The sequence below is a fragment of the Loxodonta africana genome, chromosome 1 (genome assembly GCF_030014295.1).
Source record: "Loxodonta africana isolate mLoxAfr1 chromosome 1, mLoxAfr1.hap2, whole genome shotgun sequence".
NCBI classification, from domain to species: Eukaryota; Metazoa; Chordata; class Mammalia; order Proboscidea; family Elephantidae; genus Loxodonta; species Loxodonta africana.
The window spans coordinates 74,112,711-74,130,428 of record NC_087342.1 but is presented as its reverse complement, the minus strand read 5'-3'; the positions used below and the strand labels follow the sequence as shown (position 1 = coordinate 74,130,428).

At 39.4% G+C, this 17,718-nt stretch overlaps 1 non-coding gene across 1 annotated transcript; it reads right to left on the bottom strand.

Moving 5' to 3' along the window:
• Nucleotides 1–4,146: 4,146 nt before the first annotated feature.
• Nucleotides 4,147–4,219, bottom strand: TRNAV-AAC (transfer RNA valine (anticodon AAC)). The gene has a single exon. It is a non-coding gene; the product is annotated as a tRNA-Val (tRNA).
• Nucleotides 4,220–17,718: the final 13,499 nt, after the last annotated feature.

Genomic DNA, 17,718 nt, shown 5'->3' with positions numbered 1-17,718 from the left:
GTTTGATGGCTGCTGTCCATTTGAGCGTTTCATTCTCCTTGTCCCTTTTTCAAGGTCCTACGCACTGTATTTCTGTGTGACTGTCAAGCGCTTTTTATCTCCCCTATCTGACTGTCTACTTACCACTTGTGCTGCCCTTTCTTATCTCTGAAGGTGGTCCTTCCAGTTTTGATGGTACAGCCACAGGTTTTATTTATTTTTGGTTTAGTTTTATGGTAATAACTCTCAGACACAATACATATTTTCTTTCTTTTTTTTAAGCTATCAATTGGCTTCCACTATAATTTCTGCCCATGAAGATATATTTATTTATTTATTCTGAATCACCAGGACCTAGAACGGTGCCAAAGTCAGAGTGGATGTGTGAAACCTCTTGATTTTCTCCTGACTGTGGTGTTATTCTCATGAACATTCAAATGTGCTATTTGTCTCCTATCTTAAAAAGGTTTATCTTGACCCAACATTTCCCTCTAGCTACTACCCTATTTCTCAGATGGCTTTATTAAAAAAAGTCTCCTCTAAAGAGTTACCCATGTTATTTGCAATAGCAAAGATGAAAACAACCTAAGTGCCCATAACAGATGAATGGATAAACAAACTATGGTACATGGACACAATGGAATAATACCCAACCTTAAAGAACAATGATGAATCTGGGACACATTTCACAACATGGATGAATCTGGAGTGCATTATGCTGACTGAAATAAGTCAACCACAAAAGGCTAAATGCTGTATGAGACCACTACTATAAAAACTCATGAAAAGCTTTACGCACAGAAATAAACAGTCTTTGATGGTTAAGAGGGAGGAAAACAACAGCTAGACAATAGATAAGTGGTAACTTTGGTGAACGGTAAGACAATACACAGTGCTGGGGAAATCAGAACAACTTGATCAAGGCAAAGTCATAGAAGCTTCAATAGACACATCCAAACTCCCCGAGGAACCAAATTACTGGGCTGAGGGCTGGGGACCATTGTGTCGGGGGACATCTAGGTCAGTTGGCATGACATATTTTATAGAGAAAATGTTCTACATCATACTTTGGTAAGTTGTATCTGGGGTCTTGAAAGCTTGTGAGTGGCCATCTGGGATACTCCACTGGCCCCACCCTGTCTGGGGCAAAAGAGAAAAAAGAAAACCGAAGACACAAGGGAAAGATTAGTCCAAAGGACTAATGTACCACAACTACCAAAGCCTCCACCAGACTGAGTCCAGCAAAACTAGATGGTGCCCAACTGCCTTCACTGACTGCCCTGAGAGGAATCACAATAGAGGAGAAAAATATGGAACAAAATTCTAACTCACAAAAAAAGATCGGAATTACTGGTCTAAGAGAGACGAGAGAAACCCTGAGAGCATGGCTCTTTTAACTCAGTACTGAAGTCACCCCTGAGGATCAACCTTTAGCCAAAGATTAGACAGGCCCATAAAACAATAAAACTCATACCTCAACTATATATACACACAAGACTAAATGGGAATACCAGCCCAGGGTCAAGGACAAGAAGGCAGGAAGGGTCAAGAAAACTGGACTAATGGAAATGAGGAAACTAAGGTCAAGAAAGGGAAAGTGCTGACACAAAACAAGGTTGGCAATGAATGTCATGAAACAATGTTTATTAAAGTTTAATGAGAAACTAAGTTGCTCTGTAACATTCATCTAAAACACACACACACGCAAAAGTTAACCAGATTTATTATCTCTGGTTTCTCTCCTGCTGTTTTTAAATCCACTACATTTCTGCTTTTTGACACCACAAGTTCATGGAAACCTCTCAAGATCACCAATGACCTCTTATCACTTTTCCAAGACCTATCATCCTTGATTTCTGTTATGAATTCTATGTTGTCCTCCCAAAGTACATGTTACAGTCCACCCCCTATATCTGTGAATTTAATCCCATTTTGGAATTGGATTTTCTTTGCTATGTTAATGAAACCATATCAGTGCAGGGTATGTCTTAAATTTAATCACTCTTGAGATACAAAAAAACAAAATCACATTAGGCACTGAGTCAAGGGAAGACAAACTGGGGAATACAGAAGCACATGTGAGGATCATCAAGGAACCACAGAACTCTGGGGCTAAAGAAACTGAGACAAGGATCTTCCCCCAGGTCTGACAGAGAGAGAGCCTTCCCTTGAGCTGTGCCCTGAATTTGTACTTTCGGCCTCCTAAACCGTCAGAAAATAAATTAACATTCCTTAAAGAAAACCACTTGTAGTATCTTGGTTGTGACAGCACTAAGAAACTACGACAACTTCTCAATGTCAATAAACACACTTAGCGTCTTAAGAAAAAAAGTTCTTTTTCCATTTGACTTCCAACAGACTGCTGTTCTGTCTTTCTACCTCACTGGCTTGTCTTTCTCAATATCCTTTGCTTGTTTCCCCTCTCCTCACCCTTTCTATAGTAGAGTGTCTCAAAGATTTGTCCTTGACCCTCTTCTCTACATACACTCCTTCCCTGCTAATTTCACTCATTCTCAATGTTTGAATCATCTGTACGCCTTCATCATCTCACAAAGACCCTATAAAACCTAAAGAGCAGAGTAAAATTGCCCCATAGGATTTCCAAGGCTGTAATCTTTGGGTTTTTTTTAATTTTTACAGAGGTGCAATCCATACTGAAGGCTGTGGTCTTTGATCTTCATTAGTAAGTGCTTCAACTCCTTTTCACTTTCAGCAAGCAAGGTTGTGTCATCTGCATAACGAAGGTTGTTAATGAGTCTTCCTCCACTCCTGATGCCCCGTTCTTCTTCATATAGTCCAGCTTCTAGGATTATTTGCTCAACATACAGATTGAATAGGTATGGTGAAAGAATACAACCCTGACGCACACCCTTCCTGACTTTAAACTAATCCGTATCCCCTTGTTCTGTCCGAACAACTGCCTCTTGATCTACTTAAAGGTTCCTCATGAGCACGATTAAGTGTTCTGAAATTCCCATTCTTCTCAATGTTATCCATAATTTGTTATGATCCACACAGTCGAATGCCTTTGCATAATCAATAAAACACAGGTAAACATCCTTCTAGTATTCTCTGCTTTCAGCCAGGATCCATCTGACATCAGCAATGACATCCCTGGTTCCACGTCCTCTTCTGAAATCGGCCTGAATTTCTGGCAGCTCTCTGTCAATATACTGCTGCAGCTGTTTTTGAATGATCTTCAGCAAAATTTTGCTTGCATATAAGAGTATAGCAAGGTGTATATAAATTTTTGTATGAGAGACTGACTTGATTTGTAAACTTTCCCCTAAAGCACAATAAAAATGAATTTAAAAAAGATGTTTATGTACAAAATTTGCCTCCAGAAAATCTGTGATAATTAACTGATATTATGAAAGATTTACATGTGACTCATATATATCTCATGTGTAACACTCCAAACTCATGTGTAGAGATCTTTCTTCCCTTTCCAAATTTGGAGCCTTTACCAGTGCTTCCCCAATCTGGGTTGCTGTTTATATCTGACAACAAAATTTTATTATTTCTCTCCTTACAGAATTCTTGTTATTTTTGCACTTTGACAGGCCCAGCAAGCCTTCACTTGATTTGTCTGCTCCTAAAAAAAAAAAAAAAAAAAAATTTTTCCACTATTCTCTCCACCTCACTGTGGTGCAGTTACAATTTGGCTTTTTGACTGTTCTTACATAGAGCGGAAACCCTGGTGGTGCAGTGTTTAAGTGCTACGGCTGCTAACCAAAGGGTGGGCAGTTCGAATCCGCCAGGCACTCCTTGGAGACTCTATGGGGTAGTTCTACACACAGGGTAGCGATGAGTCGGAATTGACTCGACGTCAGTGGCTTTTTTCGGTACATAGAGCAGCCACACTATCGTCTCTGGACCCTTCCTTCACTCTGAATCCTGTGCCTTGAAACAATGTAGACCTCGCCTTTACTATGGAGAGCGGCTGCAGACGGTGCAGAATCTTTTCTAACCCAATAAAAACAAAACCTGTCAAACATCTGGGGGAGGACGAGGAGGCAAGTCAACGATGTTATTCTTTTTATTTAAAGTCTGGTGTTGCAAAGAAAGGTGAAGATTAGGGGCTTGTTTGGAAAGTAAACGTGTTCAGACAAAGAGTTTCTGGAGCTAAATTCTGAATTACAAAAAGAAGAAGAAAAAAGTTTTGCTTGTTTCCGCCCGGTTTCGAACCGGGGACCTTTCGCGTGTTAGGCGAACGTGATAACCGCTACACTACGGAAACCCAGCTATTGAAACAATTTTCGTTTCGTAGTTGGTTAACATAAAATTTGTGCTTTCCTTCAGGATATTTTCATGGCCGAGAAACATTTTTTCCCCTTGTAATTTCCCGTTCTTAGAATCAACAATATCAAAACTTGATAAATCATAGCCAAGCAAATGCTACTCTCAGGGTCCCAATTCCTTCACAAGCACCAGGAAAATCTTTGGCAAGTTCCAAGAAATTTCTTGATAAGTTCAAGTCTCATTTCTCTGCGGGTGCAAGAAGCAATGATCTTCATCTCCCGATGAGTGAACGTGAACCTTTAGGACCTAGGGCGAAGTGGCTGAGTTCAGAAGGCTTTCGGCAATTTGTGCCCTGGCACTAGTCGGAGAGACCGAGGGGCAGAGGGTGTGGGTGTCGGCCTGTGTCCAGTTTTCTACTAACCGAGGGTCTCGGGTGGAGGAGACTTTATGGAAGTATCATCTGTGGCGAAGTAAGTCTACTAGACGTCAAATGGAGTTCTACTCTGAACGTCAAACGAAGTTCAATTCTGTGTCACTCATGTTTTCTGCTCTGGAACGTGTAAACTCACTCGGTGTCCGATATCCTTTAATCTGTTTTGTAGCAGGAAGATGACCATTGTGATGTATCTGACACTTCTTTGGAATTCGTTTCATCTCAACTGTCTTAAGTCACTGTCCCTGCCTTGGAGACTGAAAGAAATCTGCCTTCTATTGTTGTTGTTGTTAGGTGCCGTGCAGTCGGTTCCGACTCATAGGGACCCTATAGGACACAGTACACTTGTCCCGTTGGCTTTCCTAGGAGCTGCTGGTGGATTTGAACTGCCAACTTTTTGGTTAGCAGCTGAGCTCTTAACCACTACCGCATCAGGGCTCTAAAATTAAACTTTTGAAAGGATGAGTCTGTGTCATTCCCTGGCTAAGCTCCTCATCTCATGGTTTACATTTTACATGGTCTTCGTTCGAGTACCATCGTGTATCTCTAGTCTACTGATTTATCTCCTCTTAGAAGTCTTACAGTAAGCATCTTAAACTTAACATATCCCAAAGTGAAGTTCATATCTATCCTCTGAAACTGTTCTAACCGTATTGATACCTATCTCATTTAACGGCAACTCCATCCTTCCAGCTGTTTAGGACTAAGCATATGGGACCTTCACTGACTCCATTTTACTCTATTTCCCATATCCAATCATTCAGAAAATCTTGTTTGCTTTATCTTCAAAATATATCTGGAATATTGCCAGTTCTCAACACTTCCATTACTACTAGCCTGGCCAAAGTCATAATATTCTCTACATGTAGAATATTCTTACCGGTTCTACGGAGTCAAGTCTGTCTAATAGTGACTCTGTAGAGCAGAGTAGAACTAACCCATCAGGTTTCCAAGTGGCTGGTGGATTCCAACTGCTGACCTTTTGGTTAGTAGCTGACAAGCTCTTAACCACTGCACCACGAGGGCTCCGGAATATTATCAGTGTCTCTTATTATGTGTTGAGTTTTCCTCCATTTTATTTTAAACAAAATAATTTCTCCAGAATATTTAAAACCCAACAACAACTCCTTATTGTACTCTCTACTTAAAATCCGTCAGTGGCTTCTTACTCTAATCAGGAAAAAAAGCCAAAATCCTTATAATGACATGCAAGGCTCTACATAATTGCCTGGTCCCCACTCAATTTCCTCTCTGACCTTTTCTCCTACTGCTCTCCCCTTTGCTCACTCTGCTGCAGTTACCTTGTTGCTGTATTTTAAATGCACTAGACGTCCTTCTGTTTCAGGGCCTTTGCACTGATGATACCCTTTGCTTACAGCACTCTGTTCCAGATAAGTGTACAACTAACTCATCTTCTTCAAATATCATGTAATTAGTGAAGCCACCCTGAACTTCCAGACTTTCACTACTGCCTAATGCCTCACCCTAAATCCTGATTTTTTTTTCTTCAATATACTTATCTATTTTTAATAAACTATGTAACCCACTTAATTATTTTGTGTACTGCCTTTTTTTATCACTGGAATGTAGGGTGTATGAGGGAAAAGACTTTTGCTTGTGTTTGCTTACTACTGTAGCATTTAATAGAACCATGCCTGGCACAGAGTGTAGTTGTTGTTGTTAGGTGCAGTCTTATAGGGACTCCACGTACAACAGAAGGAAACACTGACTGGTCCTGCACCATCCTCAGAATCATTGCTATGTTCGAGCTCACTGTTGCAGCCACTGTGTCAATCCATGTCATTAAGGGTCTTCCTGTTTTTTGCTGACTCTCTACTTTATCAAGCATGATGACCTTCTCCAGGGACTGGTCCTTCCTGGTAACATGTCCAAAGCATGTAAGACAAAGTCTCAACATCTTTCCTTCTGAGAAACATTCTGGCTTACATTTCTTATCTAGCAGGTGATGTAAATGAGACCTAGAAAGATGATTGATTTTCCCTTTTCTGTAACAATGTAATAAATTTTATGTTGAAACAGTGTGACTGGATTTCACACCTTTGTTTCCTTCTACTGTTCCAAGGTTATTGGAGGTGAGTATGTTGGCAGAAGAGGTGAAGGAATGGTGTCCTCCTGACCTAGGAATTATGGTTGGAACCATTATTCCCTGTCCTTGAGTATGAAGAAAGTAACCTAGCTGGAGCTGGAATCACAAGGACACATCAACTGGGTCCTGAGATAGAAAACCAATAGCTATGAAAACCTTAAAAACATCTTTCAGGGAAATTTTCACATAAATGAATCCTACAAAAGAGCACCAAAGACCCATATATTTTTCACTCTTATCTTTGTCTATTAAAAAAATTAGTAAATAGTAAGATTTGTTGGACTAATGAAGACCTTCCTGTCATTACTCAAATATGAACCAATGATTATTAAGAAAGACAATTCAAAAATGTAGAATTAGCAGTTTTTAGCCGATCTGAAAAGGTGAAACCTTTAATGATTTTACCCATTTTTGTAATGTTAATATACATTGATGATTCTGTAACATTCCATGGACTCTGGCAGACATGGCTCTGGCAGCATGTTTGTTGGTTTCCCATTTCTGCCTCTTTGAACATTTGCTGAACAGACTCTTCTTGCTTCATTTTAACTTTGTGATGATTTCACCCCAACATATCCCTCACTTCCAGGTTAGTTTCTATTATCAGAAACAGAGGTTTTTAACTCTTTTTTTTCCTTCACACTGTTTGGGATCAGCTTTTCCATGAGCACCTATCAAGTGTTAATAACTTCCTCACATCACATCCAGCATTTCTGAACATGCAGACTGGACCATGTGGGAAGGCTAGGCTGAATCAGCACCCCGTGCATAGGGAACTCACAGATTCTTTGACCTAAAAGTGCACAATATAAGCACCAAAGTTTTCAGGGTGTTGGAAATACAACTTAAACAGATGGAGCTTAGCTCAGGGGTAAATGAGGACAAGGAGGCCTGATTAGCACAGGAACTCATTATAAAACTTGGCATGGCCCACCATCCTTCTGAAAGATTTGGGTTTCACAATAATCCAGAATGAACAATTTATTTCTGCATTTCCAGACAAGATAAAAATAAAAACATAATTCCATTCAGATATTGCTGGTTTTTAAATCCAACAGCTTAGGTACTTGTCCTTCATACTTTTGGGGTAACAACACTATTCCAGACCAAAAACTAGTTAGTTAAATAGATTTTCAAATTAGTGAAGAACTGATTGTGAGAGAAGATTGGACCATGCTTGAACCCACAGAGAATCTCTCCTGAGGGAAAAATTTCATCTTTAGACTAGCCACATCTCCATGGGTTTTGCACCACACTGAAATTTAGTGTCTGCTTCACCTCCCCAAGACAGCTGAAGGATTTCCTCCAATGTTTAGCAGAGATATTGGTGTAGTAGGAGCCCTGGTGCCATAGTGGTTAAGAGCTCAGCTGCTAACTAAAATGTCAGTCGTTCCACAGAAACCATATGGAGCAGTGAATCGGCTTGATGGTAACAGGTATTGATATACTATTGTGTGCCAGTCACTGCCAATACAAAGGTGGCAAAACGAATGTGGTTCCTGACAAAAGGACATGATGATGTCTTAGTTTCCTAGTGCTGCTGTGACTGAAATACCACAAGTGCGTGGTTAAAGAACAGATTTTTTTCTTTCTTTCTTTCTTACAGTTCAGGAGGCTAGAACGTCAAACTCAATGTTTGTCTCTAGGGGGAGGTCGTTCCTTATCTAGTTTTGCTTTCTGTTGTTTTTAGGTGCGGTGGAGTGGGTTCTGACTCATAGCAGACCCTACAACAGAAGGAAACACTGCCCCATACTGAGCCATCCTCACAATCATTTTTATGCTTGAGGCCATTGTAGCAGCCACGGCGTTAGTCCATCTCTTTGAAGGTCTTCCTGTTTTTCTCTGATCCTCTCATTTTTCAAGCATAATGTCCTTCTCCAAGGACTGGTCCCTCCTGATAACATGTCCAAAGTATGTGAGAGGAAGTCTTGCCATCCTTGCTTCTAATGAGCATTCTGGCTGTACTTCTTCCAAGACAGATTTGTTACTCCTTCTGGCCGTCCATGGCAGTGTGTTTGTTGTGGTTCCATGATGTAGTGGTTAACACATCTGCTTTACACATAGAAGATCCTGGGTTCAATCCCAGGGTGGAGACAACTTGAGCTTTTAGCAGACTGTAATCCTTCTACTTCCTGTACTGGTTTGTAGATCTGTGTCTGTGGTCTTCCCATAGCATCTGCCTCCCGGCAGTGTGTGCTCCATTGTCTCTGTGTCAAATCTGCTCTTTTTATCTCAAGTGTTAGTAGGTTTAGGATACACTCCACACTGATATGTCCTCACTGACACAACAAAGAACCCCCATTCCCAAATGGGATTTCATCCACAGGCCTAGGGGTTAGAATTTACAGCCCATATTCTTGGAGCATACAGTTCATCCATAACAATACATTAAAATTATAATTAACATTTAAAAAAAACTGTCAAACTGTTTTCTAAAGTGGCTGTGTCATTTTACATTCCCACCAGCACTGTGAGAGTGCCAGTTTCTCCACATCGTTGGCAACACAGGTACAGACATGCAAGTAGGTGTGTAGTGGTATCTCATTGTGGTTTCATTTTGTGCATCCATAATGCCTGTGAGGAGCACTGGTGGCATAGTGGTTAAGAGCTATAGCTGCTATCCAAAAGGTCAGCAGTTCGAATCCACCAGCCCTGCTTGGAAACGCTATGGGACAGTTCAACTCTGTCCTATATGGTCGCTATGAGTCAGAATCAACTCGACAGCGGTGAACTTGGGTTTTTTTTGTCTAACGACTATGACGTTGAACATCTTTTCATGTACTCGTTAGCCATTCGTATGCCCTCTTCGGAGAAATGTCTATTCAAATCTTTTGTCTGTTTTAAATTTCGTTGTTTATCTTATTTCTTTTCAAAGTTCTATACATATTCTGGATGCAAGTCCTTTATAAGATTCACAGATATTTCCTCCCAGCCTATGATTTGTCTTTTCATTTTCCTAATGGTGTCTTTTGAAGTGCAAAGGATATTAATTTTGATTTAAGCCAGTTGGTCAATTTTTTCCTTTATGGATAGTGCTTTTGGTATTATATCTAAGAACTCTGCCTCACCCAAGGTCACAAAGATTTTCGCCAGTGTGTTCACCTAAAACGTTTATAATATAAGCTCTTACATTTAGGTCTATGATTCATTCTGAGTTAACATTTGAGTATGGTTTGAGGTAAGACTCTAAATTAATCTTTTTGTGTGTGGATATCCAATTGTCCCAGCACTAATTTTTGAAAAGGCTATCCTTTCTGTGCTGAATTACCTGGGTATTTTTGTGAAATGTGTCGGTTGGGAACCATGACTTGGCTATGAATCAGAAGATTCTATGTTTCTTCATTTAATCTTATAGAAAAAAATTCATTACTAGTTTTCATTTATAGAAATTGGTTTAATTTTCTAAAATGAACATTTTGGGTCATTAAAAAATGGTACTACCTTAATTTTGTCCATATTTTTCTCTTTGTTTTATTCTTTAAAATGTTTTAAAATAGCTCATTAAGGACAACAGAGTTCTACAGCCTGTTAGTACAGATTCTGCTTAAACACTGCCTTCAAAATTGATTTCATTCACGGGTGGATTTTCTCTGCACCACTGGCTCTGACTAAGGATTACTTATTCTTCCTTGTGGGAAAATAGCCATTTAAAATACTATTGAGGCATGTTAATCTCTACCATTTTAAATGAAAGCAAGCCATTGACGCAGTAATCTATTCATCTTATATCACATTCATCTAAAATTATTATCTTAATATAGTAAATAACTTCCGTATTTCAAAATTCTATATAAAAGAAACAGTTATAGGATGATTATAATTTTAGGGATTATATTTTTCTCCTTTCGTTACCTATGAGCATTTTAAGAATTTGATCAAAGGTAGAATTTCTAATTTCATTTCCACTTTTTTTTAGTATTAAGGTTCATGTGCATATTAATCAATTGGATATAGTATTGTTTCATGAGTCACGTATCCTCTAAAATCAAAAGCTGGACAATGAAATACACTTATCATGCAGGCATCACAAACTTTCTTCCTGTCAGAACATCCTGATGGTGCTATTTCAAAAAGATACAAAATTCTCAACTCCTGAACTGCTGCCAGTCTGCCCCAAACTACCTGCATCTCTTGCCTGAGTTACTGCAGTAACCTAACAACCTTCCTACTGCTGGTTAGCTGCTACCTGCTAAGCCTGCCTCCAACCTTGTTCTCTGTGTTGTGTGCTGGGTTGTGCCACCCAGATTTCCTCCTTTCAGGACCAAGGCATTCATTTCCCCAGTTGCCAGGAGTGTTGCTCCATCATGGCACAAAGTTGAGGCCCTCTCGAAGAATTGCCCTCAGCTGAAAGGAACTGCCTCATTCAAGGTCATGTCACCCCTCTGAAAGTAGCCCACAGTAATGACTGCTCAGTACTTGCCTATAAAGGTCTGACTCTCTTGCCTCAACTCTCAAGGACCATCTCATTTCCGGAGCTCCTCATGGGATCAGCTCAGGCCTCTGTCGCTGCCTGTTAACTTTTCCCCTTGTAATCCTTCTTCCCTCACTCTCTCACAGGTGTTGTTCCCACAGCATTCCCTAATAAACTTTGTGCACACAGATATCTAATCCACGTGAATACAGCTTGTGCCAGGAGTGGTCCAAGAAACCATACACTAAATGGGATTTTGGAGCCGGATTACTCTCTATTCATATGGCAATAAATCGTATGTCATTAATATAGTGAGCCAGTGTTATCCAAGGCTCAGGAAATAAAAAATCTCTTTAGATGCTTTCAAAGAGGTACTCTGCATACTACATTTTGTCCTAAGTTGGAAATTAATCAACTTTAGCCTTTCACGGAGTACAAAGAAGAGGCATCTCCTCAGGATTTAGGAACACACAGGGCTGATCCACCAGGGATTTTCTTTCTCGTCTGGAGAGGAATCCTCACACATCGACCTGATCCTTTCAGGGGTCTCAGTATCCTTCTCAAAGGCTTCCTGTGGTAGGATGAAGGAGCACAGTTTAGTGAATGTTTCTCTTGGAAAGAAATAGACAAGCTCCTGAAAGTCTTATTTTGCAATGGAGGAGTGAAGTTCATTTCTGCTCAAGGTAGTTTTGTGTTTCTTTTCTTTTCTTTTCATGGGAGTGCAGAAAGGTGAAATAGAAAACATAGGGAGAAGCTTGAAAAAAATAGTGTCATTTAGAAATAGTTAAGATTATGGAAATGACAGTCTCCTTTAGATAACTGAAGAGGCAGAAAACAAACATAGGTCTTTCTGAACTGTAAAAGAGAACTTTTACAGGTGTTGGTTACCTGAGCTGGTTAGAGCATGGTACTAATAAGCCAAGTTCACAGGTTCGGTCCTTGTATGGGCCAAGAAAACAAGTTTTCTTTTGATTTTGCCTTAGTCATCTAGTGCTGCTGTAACAGAAATACCACAAGTGGATGGCTTTAACAAAGAGAAGTTAATTTTCTCACAATTGAATAGGCTACAAGTCCAAACGCAACGTGTCAGATCCAGGGGAAGCCTTTTTCTTTCTGTCAGATCTGGAGGAAGTTCTTTGTCATCAGTCTTTCCTTGGTCTGGGAGCATCTCAGCACAGGAACCTCAGGTCCAAAGGACTCACTCTGGTCCCGGTACTGCCTTCTTGGTAGTATGAAGTTCCCACGTCTCTCTGCTTGCTTCTCTCTTTTATATCTCAAAAGAGATTGGCTTAAGACACTACCTAATCTTGTAGGCCTCATCAATATAACTGGTGCTAATCCATTTTCTAAGTCATTTTATTAAGTCATAGTGCTAAGAATTACAACACATAGGGAAATCACATCAGAAGATAAAATGGTAGACAATCACACAATTGTACAAGGGAATCATGACCTAGCCAAGTTGGCAGATAATTTGGGGGGAAACTATTCAACCCATGAGAGATTTAAAAAAGTAATAAAACTTTGCTGCACTCACTTCACACCAGAAAATAGATATTCTGACATAAAATCTAGGTCAAATGTCAACTTTATGTCTTCAATCCTCAGTAGCGACACCTACCCTTTTTGCTTCCCCTCAAAAGTGAGCATGGTGAAGAGAAGAAAAAAACAGTTTTTTGGAACAAGTGACATAAAACCTTAAGCTAGAAATTTTAGTGGAGAAAAGTAGGCTAGGAGTGGGAATGGCCTTGGGGATGGGGTGTGTATGTGGAGGCCATTGTCCATCTGACATCTGACATCTCCTTCTCTTTGTCTCTTCTTCAGGGTCCAACATACTGTGTTTCCATGTGACTGTCAAGCACTTTCTCTATCTGATTATCTTCTCTACCTGATTGTCTCTTCACTCCTCGCACTGCTCTTTCTTACCGCTGAAATTGACATTTCTAGTTTTATGGTAATCACAGTCAAACACAATGCATATTTTCCTTCCTTCCTTCTTTCTTTTTTTTAAGCTATCAGTTGGCTTCCACTGTAATTTCTGTCCATGAAGACAGATTTTTTTTTTTCTTTTTTCCTTTTCTGAATCTCCACGACCTAGAGCGGTGCCAAAGTCAGAGTGAATGTGTGAAACCTCTTGATCTTCTCCTGACTATCGTGTTACTCCCACGAACATTCAAATATGACATTTGTCTCCTATCTTAAAAAAGCTTCTCTTGACCCAACACTTCCCTCCAGGTACTACCCTATTTCTCAGATGGCTTTATAAAACAACCTCCTCTAAAGAGTTGTCCAGATTTGCTATTTCCAGTTTCTCTCCTGCTGTTTTTAAATCCACTATATTCTGTTTTTTTGACACCCCCAGTTCATGGAAACTTCCTGTCAAGATTACCAGTGACCTCTTCTCACTTTTCCAAGAACTTCTCTTCCCTGACCTCTGTTATGGATTCAATTGTGCCCTACCAAAATACATGTTGGAATCCAAACCCCTGTAATGGGGATTTAATCTCATTTGGGAACTGGGTTTTCTTTATTATGTTAATGAGGCCATGTCAGTGTAGGGTGTGTCTTAAATGTAACCGCTTTTGAGATACAGAAAGAACACATTAGGCACTGAGAGGACAAACAGGAAGACAGAAGCACATGTGAGGATCATCCTGGAACCCAGAAACTCTGGGATTATAGAAACTGAGACAGGGATTTTCCCTAGGGCTGACAGACACAGAGAGCCTTACCGTGAGTTGTGCCCTGAAATTGGACTTCCAACTTCCCAAACTGTGAAAAATAAATTTCTGTTCCTTAAAGAAAACCATTTGTGGTATTGCTGTTACAGCAGCACTAAGATGCTAAGACAACTTCTCAGTGTCAATAAACACACTTACTGTCTTAAAACTTTTTTTTTCCTTCCAAGACACTGCAGTCCTGACTGTCTTTCTACCTACCTCTCTGCCTCACCCATTTCAATATTTTTTGTTTCTTTCACCTCCCTTAATCTGTTCTATGGTAGAATGTCTCACAGATTGGTCCTTGAACCTCTTCTGTAAATACACTCACCCCCTGGTAATCTCACCCATTCTCATGGTTTAAAATCATCTATATGCCTAAATAGTGATCCTATAGGACAGAGTAGAACTGCCTTATAGGGTTTCCAAGGCTGGTGGATTCGGGCTGCTGACCTTCTGTTTAGCAACCAAGCATCACAAAAATTACAGCCTTGGAAACCTTATGGGGCAGCTCTACTCTGTCCTATAGGTTAGTTTGAGTCAGAAATGGCTCAACAGCAATGCGTTTTGTAGGGTTTGAATCTTTATGGAAGTTGATTGCCACACCTTTCTCCTGTGGGTTGGCTGGACCATTTGAACTGGTGACCTTTTCATAGCAGCCAAGCACTTACCACTTGACACTAATGTCTTTGGTTTTTTGGTTTATATGCCTATAACTCACAAAGTTATATTTACAGTCCAGACCACTACACTAAACTCTGTTCTTGTACATTACAACTGATTCCTCGGCATTACCACTTAGATGTTTTATACCAGGCATATAAAAGTTATCATGTCTAAAATGGAACCAATTATTTCTTTAATAATTCTGTTATATCCATTTAGTTAATGGCAACTTTGTTCTTCTGCTTTTTTAGGCAAAAAAATGTTCAAGCCATCATCGATTCCACTCTTTCTTTCACACCTCACATCCAATTTGTCAGAAATTTCTCATCTCTATCTTTAAAACATGTGCAAAGTCTGACTACTTCTCACTACCTTGTCTGTCACCATCTTGTCCATCGTAAGGGAAAAGACCCCAGACTTAAATTTAATCAAAAGAGATTTTTATTAAGTAAAAACAATGACAAAGACAATCATTTCAATGAGGGATTTTCCAGTGTGCACTGGGCACAAAAGACTAGCAGAATTCACTGAATTGCAATCAGGGAGTCTCTAATATAGTATTACAGAAGATAGTAAATTAAGAAAAATCGCATCTTTGTCAAAGGTGGGAAATGTAACATATGGAAATACATGATTGGTTTAAGGATTCTTTGCTGGCTAGGTTCCATTTAGTTACTATGGGAAGGTTTCCTTGGGAACAGCCTGGCAATATCTGCTCTTGGTTTAGTGACTTGCAACTGGTTCTCAGCTCAGTTGCAAGGAAATAGCAATATGTTCATTTGTGAGAGCTTAACTTCCCTGTATCATTTCAAAGAATTAGGCATGTGTGAAGCACCATATAAGGATGTTGGATGTCCCAGGGATGGACTCCATAGAGTCCAGTCTTACAAACCAATCCTACCCCAAGTATCTGGCCCTACAGGTAGACATTAGAAGTCTCCATCATTTTTTTTCTTCTTCCCAAATGTTTCGTTCATTTGGTTTAATGAAAATGATGTATTATAGTGTTATCCTCTACAGCTGTCCTGACAGTCCAAATATCCATGGAGAATATAAGGGTCAGGAGATAAAAGTCTCTTTAGATGTTTCACAGAGGTATGCAGCCTATTACATTTTGCCCTAAATTGGAAATTAATCAACTTTAGCTTTTCTCTCTCTTTTTTTTTTAGTGGATCAATGACACTCAAGGAGAGACATCAATCCCACTACTTCCCCAGAGCAATGAAATGTCTGCATTATGGTATCCACTGGATCCATTGGCATCCTATCGCAGTTTTACACTGATGGATGTCTTAAGAATTGCACTACTACGACACGCTGAGGACACCCATATTCTACCTACCACTAGGAATGGTGTCTTCATTGCTATATGAATAGAGACGAAGCCAGCTACAAAATTCCACTTAAGGTATGGTTTCTTGGACCACTCCTGGGAAAAGCTGTATTCACATGGATTAGATATTTGCATGCAGAAAGTTTATTAGGGAATGCTATGGGAACAACACCTGTAAAGGAGTGAGAGAAGCAGGATTAGAAGAGGAAAAGTCAACAGCTAGCAACAGAGGCTTGAGCTGATTCCATGAGGATCTCTGGAAATGGCATGGCCCTTCAGAGAGTCAGACCTTTATAGGCATGTATTGAGTAGTCGTTACTGTGGGTTGCTTTCAGAGATGGGACATGTCCTTAACTGAGGCAGTTCCTTTCAGCTGAGGGCAGTTCCTAGAATGGCCCTCAATTTTGTGCCATGAGGACACAACACTTCTGGCAGCCGAGGAAATGAATGCCTTGGTCCTGAAAGGAGGGGATCTAGTAGGCACAACTCAGCACACAACACAGAGAACAAGGGTGGAGGAAGGCTTAGCAGGCAGCTGCTAACCAGCAGTAAGAAGGTTGTTAGGTTTATGCGGTAATTCAGGCAAGAAATGCAGGTAGCTTCAGCCAGATTGGTAGCAGTTCAGCAGTTGAGAATTCTGTATCATTTTGAAGTAGCACCAACAGGACATCCTGACAGGAAGAAAGGTTGTGATGCCTATGTGGAAGTGTATTTCATTGTCCTGCTTTTGATTTTGGAGGATAGGTGAGTCATAAAACAATATTATATCCAATTTATAATTTATATGCTCATGAATCTTCATACTGAAAAATAATGGGAATGAAATTAGAAATTCTACCACTAATGCAATTCTTGAAATGCTCATAGGTAATTAAAATAGAAAAGTACAATCCCTAAAATTATAATCATGCTATGAGTTTATAACTTTGAAACATAGAAGTTATTGTGTTAAGACAACAGGTTTAGATGAATGTGGTACTAGATGGACTGATTACTATGCCACTGGCTTGCTTCCATATAAATTGATAGAGATTAATATTCCTCAATATTCTTTTAAATAGCTTCTTTTAACCACAAAGAAGAATATGTAACCCTTAGTAAGTGCCAGTGGTGTGAAGGAGATGTATCCGACTACGAATGAAATCAATATTGAACACAAAATCTAAAGCAGAATCTGTTTCACCAGACTGTAAAACTCTGTTGTCCCTAGTGAGATATTTTAAAAACATTTTAAAGAAAAAAACAAAGAGAAAAATATTAACAAAATGAAGTTAATACTATTTTTATAACCAAAAATATTAATTTTAGAAAATTAACCTAATTTCTGTACATGAAAAATACAAATTTTGTTGCCTGTAAGATATTTAGCCAGCCGGAGTCAAACACAGAATCTTCTGATCAGAGGAAATTGATTTTTTTTTTTTTTTTTTTTAAACAACGATGCCCAGGCAAGTTAACACAGAAAGGACTGTCTTTTCAACAAATAGTGCTGGGGCAATTGGATAACCACACCCAAAAAGCTGAATTTAGAGCCTTATCTCAAACCATTCACAAACATTAACTCAATGAATCATAGACCTTAATGTAAAAGCTTAGATTATAAAATGATAAAAAGTGCTTATAAAAATTGAATAGTCCTAATATTGCCAAGAATTAGTGAAAGTGAATTTGTTCTGACAAAATCTTTCACATAAGATGTAATGTTTTCTTAATATGTCAAATTAAAAGTAGTCTCCAACATGTCTTTAAGTAACTCAGACTAGATTAAACATATGGCATGTGTTTTCTTAAAAGAATTTGGATGGATATAGATATTTGTAGAAGGTC